The following is a 7,096-nucleotide window of genomic DNA, read 5'->3' as shown; positions in this document are numbered from 1 at the left end:
GAACTCGTGCTCACCAAATTCCTTAGGGACAACAAGGACATCTTCGCATGGAAACCGGCCGATGTGCCAGGTGTCCCAAGGGATTTGGCTGAGCACAAACTTGAGTTAAATGTGGGTTCTAAGCCAGTGAAGCAACGTCTCCGACGCTTTACACTAGGTAAAAAAGAAGCCATCAAGAAAGAAATCGCCAAGCTGTTGGCAGTAGGTTTATCAATGAAATTCTTCATCCAGAGTGGTTAGCCAACCCGATCTTGGTCAGGAAGAAGAACTTGGGTGAATGGCGAATGTGTATGGATTATACATATCCCAACAAACATTGCCCAAAAGACCCTTTTGGGCTCCCATGCATTGATTAGATCGTGGATTCTACCGCTGGATCAGCTTTACTCTGTTTCTTAGACTGCTACTCAGGGTATCATCAGATTGCTCTAAAGGAAGAAGATCAACCTCACACTGCCTTCATCACTCTTTTTGGGGCTTACTGTTATACAACAATGGCCTTTGGATTGAAGAACGCAGGGGCTACATACCAGCGGGCTATTCAAGCTTGTTTACATCAGCAGATTGGCCACAATGTTGAGGCTTATGTTGATGATGTCGTCGTTAAAACTAAAGAACCCTCCAACTTGATCATTGATCTAGAGCAAACATTCAAGAACCTGCGGGCATTTTGATGGAGGTTAAATCCGACTAAATGTGTCTTCGGAGTACCATCAGGATAGTTACTCGGTTTCCTCATCAGCAATCGCGGGATAGAAGCATCTTGGAAACAGATCAAAGCAATCATGAATATGGGTCCGCTTCAGAAGCCGAAAGATGTTCAGAAGCTTATAGGGTGTATGGCTGCCCTTAATAGATTCATATCTAGGCTTGGAGAACAAGGGCTTCTCATTTTCAAGCTGCTCAAGGCATCAGGCAAGTTTGACTGGACAGAGGAGGCCAATAAATTTTTTGAGAGCCTAAAGGCATATCTCACTAGCCCTCCTATATTGTCTCCTCCCATCAAAGATGAGCCTCTGTTACTCTACATTGCCGTGACTACTCACGTAGTCAGTACAGCCATGGTGGTTGAAAAGTCCATTGACGGACACATCTATAAAGTACAGTACCCAGTATATTATATCAGCAAAGTACTCCCAGAATCTAAAATCCGTTTTCCTCAAGTCCACAAGCTACTTTATGCATTGTCTCTCCTGCTCTTCCTTCTGCTCCCCCTTTCTCCTCGTCACACTGCTCTTGAGTAAGCATCACTTCTAGATCCTTTTCTAACTCGTTATTGAACTGCTCCTGAGTAAGCTGGTCCTCTAGTGCTTGCTCCTCATAGGTTGGCTGCTCATCATGCTCGGGGCATCGGGCTGCACTGTCTGGTGTCCGCGACATTATTTCGCGCTTTGTTCTAATAGATGCAAGAAAGTGTGCTTTAGGTACGCGAGAAGGTATAAGAAATCAAAAAGGTCTATAAACCAAAGTAGTTCTATAAAACAACAATATATCAAAAAAACGAGAAGTAACTGTAGTAGAGGCCTCAGAAACATGTCAATCATCATTTGATCATGAACTTGGAGCATCAAGGCATCATAACAGAGAAGAGAGGAGAAGGTAATGTAGGGGCGGCTGCTAATGATGTCAAGTTGCTCACAAGTTCTTGATCATCGGCCCATATTCCATATAATGTATGGACTTAGACAATTTCATCATCGGCAAAACAAAGGAGAGAAGAGGAGAGGGGAGATTTGACAAAAAAAAGCAACAGCTGCTTAACAAACATAGAGAGGAAAAGGTATAAAAAAAGCAGTTGCTGCTTCCCAAACATAGAGGATAGGAAATGTGACAAAAATAGAGGAAATATGAGATTTGGCAAAAAAAAAAAGCAGTTGCTGCTTTCCAAAAAAAAGCAACAACCGTCATACCAAGGGGACCAAGCAAGCAAAGCCCACAGCTCGCTCTGCATAGCCATCTGCTCAAGTTATTAACTGAACTGAGATTCAACAAAAAAAAAATTAAAATAGTTCACACTTGTACAAATGAAAGCACAGTCAACACACAGCCACATCAAAAATAAAAATGAATGAAACTGAAAAAAAAAGACTACTAAAACTAAACCACAAATAATCTGCAGCTAGGGAGGCTGTAGATTCTAAGGGAAGTTGAATGTCATGACATATTTCACATTCAGACCACTCAGGGAAGTTTAAATTTGGAAGTTGAAACAGAATGCTGACGATAATTTACCTATTATTGTTGTTTTCTATTTAATTACAGCTTTTTTTGAGAAACTTCTATTTAATTACAGCTATTCTATTTAACTACAGCTGCTTTACTTATTCTGAAGTCAAGAACAAACGGCCCGGTTCGGGAGTCTGCGGTGAGTTGTTTCAAGAAAATCGAAAGAATGAGAGCACTACTTCAAAGTTCGAGTAGAAAATGAACCTATGATTTGTCACCGCCCGTTAATAATGCCAAACCCATAGAAAACAGTGGAAGGACGGCAAAACAGCGACAAAAGAAACTGGAGCAAATCTCCCGAGGATCCTTTGGTTAGTGGCACGAAATAACAAACAGAAAATAGATGTCGCTTGCATGTACAACTACAAGGATCGTGTTTTGAGCGTCAGCATGTGCGCCGTCAATGGTTGGAACAGCCGGTGATGTGCTTTTGGTACAATGCGAACTGAATGCATTATCACATCTTTTCTGTGAATTGTTCTTTGTTCCACCGTACCAGTGGGGGGCCGCTTTGCGATATCAGTGGACAGAAAGAACATCAGTAGTAGTTTTTTTTTTCTTTTCTTTTGAAGATCAAGAACAGCTGAGTCAGTGCTCAATTATGCATTCAACAGATTGTGATTTTATATGGTAGTGACAACTGACAAGGATTGAATCATTGAAAAGAAAAACAGATAAATTTGTATTAGGCATGATATGTTAGCCGGCCAAATTTCGATTGTGACAAGTGATTTCAAAATCCTCTACGTGGATCACGGAGTTAAACGGTGATATGCTAAAAATTAACATCAACGACAAGAAACAAAAAGTACTGGTGCCAGCGTTACAATGGTACAAAATTTACTCTGTAAATGAAAGCACTTTTACAATGATTCGACTTGGTGGTGACAGATCTCATGAAAAAATTTAGTTCAGGTTGTGAACACAAAAAAGGAGACAAATTGAGGTTCTGTCCTGATATTTTTTCCAGTGCTCTATGTGCTAGTGGAAAATTGACCATGCACAAATAAACCGTGACCACTTGCCCCCATCTTATTGGCTTCCTAGTTGCCATCACAGTGTGCAGCAAACCAAAAAATAACGTGTACTGACATATGTCTAGAATATAACAGTAGGTGCAGGTAAGAGTAAGAGGCTAGTCAGTAATCTGGAACGAATTAGTTAGGACATGAAAAGCAAAAGTATATAAAAACACAAACACAGTGATTCGGAGAGGAATCAAACAATGCAAGAACTACTACTATGCTTAACTAAAGGTATAGCTTATACATGAAGTAATCTAAACTTCTAAAAATTGATAGCATCATGCCATGACCTTTTGCTTTAACATATAAGATACTGAATTAGTGAATCAACAGAAAGTGCCACTGGTGGATAAATCACCTAACACAATACAAACTACTAGTTCTACTTGACTGGTTTTAATCACTATGTCTATGTGGTCTAGTCTTGGCACAGAGCTCATTATGAATATTTGCAACCAATAACTATGATTCAGCTTAAACAGCAAAACTTGCCTGGTTTTAATAAACAGACATATTTCAGATTCAGACCACTAGGGGAATGGAGAAGGGGTTGGGAGCACCTGTAGAAGCCCTGACAGAGAGGGACGCCGGCGGCTGTGCGTGGGCCAGCGAGTTCGGTGGTCGAGGTCGGAGAGGGAGCGCCGGTGGCGGGGACACCAGCTAGAGCACGCGTCCGAGCCGGCGGAGCTCAAACCCTAGCCCCCGCAGAGCTCGCCGTGGAGATGGGGCGCGCGGCGTCGTGGCAGCGCGGGGATGTCGAGATGTGGCCCGGGGGTGTGGAGAGGGGGCGCTGGCGTCGGGAGAGGTCTGGGAGGTGGCAGAGAGGCGGTGCGGAGAGGGAGGCGGCGGCGTCGGGGATGTCGAGCTGTGGCCCGGGGGTGCGGAGAGGGGGCGCTGGCATCGGGAAAGGTCCGGGAGGCGGCGGAGAGGCGTTGCAGCTTTAATAAATTTATCCACCTCTTCACGGAAACATGCCTGACCTTAACGAACCATACATCCAAGAGTTCCTGTACTCCATCTTTTACAACAACAACAAAACAAACATTAAAGGACTACTTATTCAGATATATATAAAAATGAATCAAATTAATAATTACTTGAGAATAATTGTATATATATGAATATAAATCTAATATAATTACATGAAGCATACAAACACACCATGGTAGAGGAAAATTAATTAATGACCCATTTATCCATAAATAATTAAAATACATATTTATTGATTACAATAAACAATTTCAAAGACAACAATTAGCAGCAATTATACTTTACCCAATATCTTTCATACAAACCCCAGTCCAATTTTATCAAACATAAATTTACAAAAACGAAATTAATAAAAAAACCAAACCCTAGATCTAGATCTACATGCACATGAAACATGCATAAAACTAACTAATTGTTCACTAAAATCAAGAAACATGGACCAAATAAGGGTATGATCTTGTTCTCCTCCCTAATTTACCCTAGTACATTTAAAACTTGGGTCTAATTTGCTTCATAAGTAGCTCAAGCACCATAGAAGAGAGAAAAAAACTAAACTTTAATTACTCACTAATCAACCATTAAAACTTCAAAAAAAAAGTGTGGAATACCATTTTCTTACCTTCTACAACCTCTCCACTGAAGGATTTAAGATCAAAACCTTCCCCCTTAGTAGAGCAATTTTTGGAAGGTGTCCAAGGCCTCCCCACCTTTCTTTCACAGGTTGGCGTGAGTGATCCGAGGAGAAAGAAGGTGTTGCAGTTGTTTTATATGTGGGTCATTTGTAGGGGCGCCTGATGATTGAGCCGCCCCTACAAATTGGAGGTATTTATACGGGGGCATTTGTTGGGGCGGCTCAATCACCAGCCGCCCCTACAAATAGAAACGTCGGGGACGGCTGGTGAGTGAGCCGCCCCTACAAATCAGACCCATTTGTAGGAGCGACTCGTATCACCGGCCGTCCCTGCTGTTTCATTTGTAGGGGCGGCTAGTGTCAGGGCTCCCGAGCACGCCACTGTAGGGGCGGCTCAATCACCAGCCGCCCCTACAAATAGAAACGTCGGGGACGGCTGGTGAGTGAGCCGTCCCTACAAATCAGACTCATTTGTAGGAGCGACTTGTATCACCGGCTGCCCCTGCTGTTTCATTTATAGGGGCGGCTAGTGTCAGGGCTCCCGAGCACGCCACTGTAGGGGCGGCTCCATCACCGGCCGCCCCTATAAAAAAATTCGTTCCGTTGCTAAAAACTGTTTTTTTACGTAGTGTCAAGTATGTCCATAGTAATGATAAATGGACCCGGACACGCTGCAAATGCTTAAGGAGACTAAAAAGTAGGCTCCATGGCTGCACACTCTGCGCCCGAAAGAGATCTTTGCGTTTTCTTTACAAAACCCATCTAAAGGGCTGATGAGTCCTATAAAGATCGCAGTTGCTTTTGTCCTAAGGAGCAAAAATCCTAAGCAACAATACAAACTTTTACATACACTCGAAACCAATGATTGATTTTCATCATATTTCATAATTACAAAGAATTATCCAAGAAGACTACTCTTGATCAACTAATCCTAGGCTGGTAGCATAGTCGATGGCTAAATCCTTCACCTCTTCTCCTGCCTTGGATATATCAGCATCCGTACATCCGCGCGGATTCCGCTCTTGATGATCTTCAGATCTAATTGCGGAAGATGTACCCGGAAAGTCGCCAGAAGGTTTTTTACGATCATCTGGGCGATGCCGTTGATGTACCTCCCCAGGCGGCTAGGAGCAAACTTAATCCTTTCTAGGATGGGTAAGGTACACTCTTCTTCCGCCTCAGGGATCATGTCCAGCAATGGCTCCAAAGATGCATGAAACGCAGATAGTTCTGAGTTCTTCAACTCCAGTTGCTCCTTTTGCTGCTTCACGGAGACTAATGCCTGTGCAAGATCTCGATCAGCATCATGACGGATTTGCTTTGATTCCGCCAGAGTATTTTTAGCTTTGATCTGTACCTATTGGAGCTCATCATCTTTATTCCTGAAGGCTCTTTTCCAACGGAGTGCCTCGTCAGTCTTGTTCTACACTTCTTTTTCCGCCTCAGCAAAAGTGCGAGGAGATCAGTGTCTAACAAGATGAAAAATTAATACTCGAGCGGCAGATTTTACTTACCTTTAAGTTTTTTCTCCAAAGCAATCTTGGCCTTCTTTGCTTGAGCCTTCACATTGTCCAGATCTTGATACGTCTTAGACTCCCGCTCTATGACAGCATCCCGTTCTCCGGCAACACGCCTTACAGCAGATTCCAGCTCTGAGATACGGGCGCTGAGTATTTGACTAGCCGTATGGGCTTCAGCTTCCTTGGAATGGAGAGCATTCTTTAGCTCCTTAATTTCAGCTAAGTATTTCTCCTCTGCACGAGTTTGCTCCTCCATAAATTGACGCTGAATGATTTTGGCTTGATCAGCCACACGTGTTTGTCAGATATATTGACATTCAAAAAGAATAAACAGAGATCAACTGTTATTTTGAGAATAACTTATTACCTCAATCAATTGGTCAAGTGCACCCAATTGCGGGCGAATTTGATTGACCACCCCCCCCCCCCCCCCCCCCTTATCTTAGCAATATCGGAGTCGTATCCGAGTACTTCTATCATCCTCTGAGTACTCGGACCACTCGAGCTTGAGGGGAGTTCTTTTTCCATGTTAGAAACAGCAGCTGCAGTTGGGACAGAATCAAGTGATTCATTGATCGTTGATCCTTGTGTAAATGCCCACCAAGCAGAGATGGCCTCACCAATAGAGGAGACGAGCGGTAAATCCATCATTGGCCCTTTTTTGCTTTCTTCTTGATGAAGTACGGAGGGTTCTGTCATCTCCC

At 43.1% G+C, this 7,096-nt stretch overlaps 1 long non-coding RNA gene across 2 annotated transcripts; it reads right to left on the bottom strand.

Annotated features, from left to right (window-relative positions):
• Positions 1-5,575: 5,575 nt before the first annotated feature.
• LOC136505482 (uncharacterized) lies at positions 5,576-6,808 on the bottom strand. 2 transcript variants are annotated; one of them, XR_010771225.1, is made up of 3 exons: positions 6,760-6,808; positions 6,230-6,657; positions 5,576-6,154 (listed from the first exon to the last, which is right to left on the bottom strand). It is a non-coding gene; the product is annotated as an uncharacterized lncRNA (long non-coding RNA). The 2 variants fall into 2 exon arrangements; XR_010771224.1 differs by having other exon boundaries at positions 6,230-6,671; positions 6,760-6,806.
• Between the last annotated feature and the right edge of the window lie 288 nt (positions 6,809-7,096).

Source organism: Miscanthus floridulus, chromosome 14 (genome assembly GCF_019320115.1).
Source record: "Miscanthus floridulus cultivar M001 chromosome 14, ASM1932011v1, whole genome shotgun sequence".
In the NCBI taxonomy this organism is placed as follows: Eukaryota; Viridiplantae; Streptophyta; class Magnoliopsida; order Poales; family Poaceae; genus Miscanthus; species Miscanthus floridulus.
The sequence above is the reverse complement of the archived record's forward strand: the minus strand, read 5'-3'. Positions and strand labels throughout refer to the sequence as shown.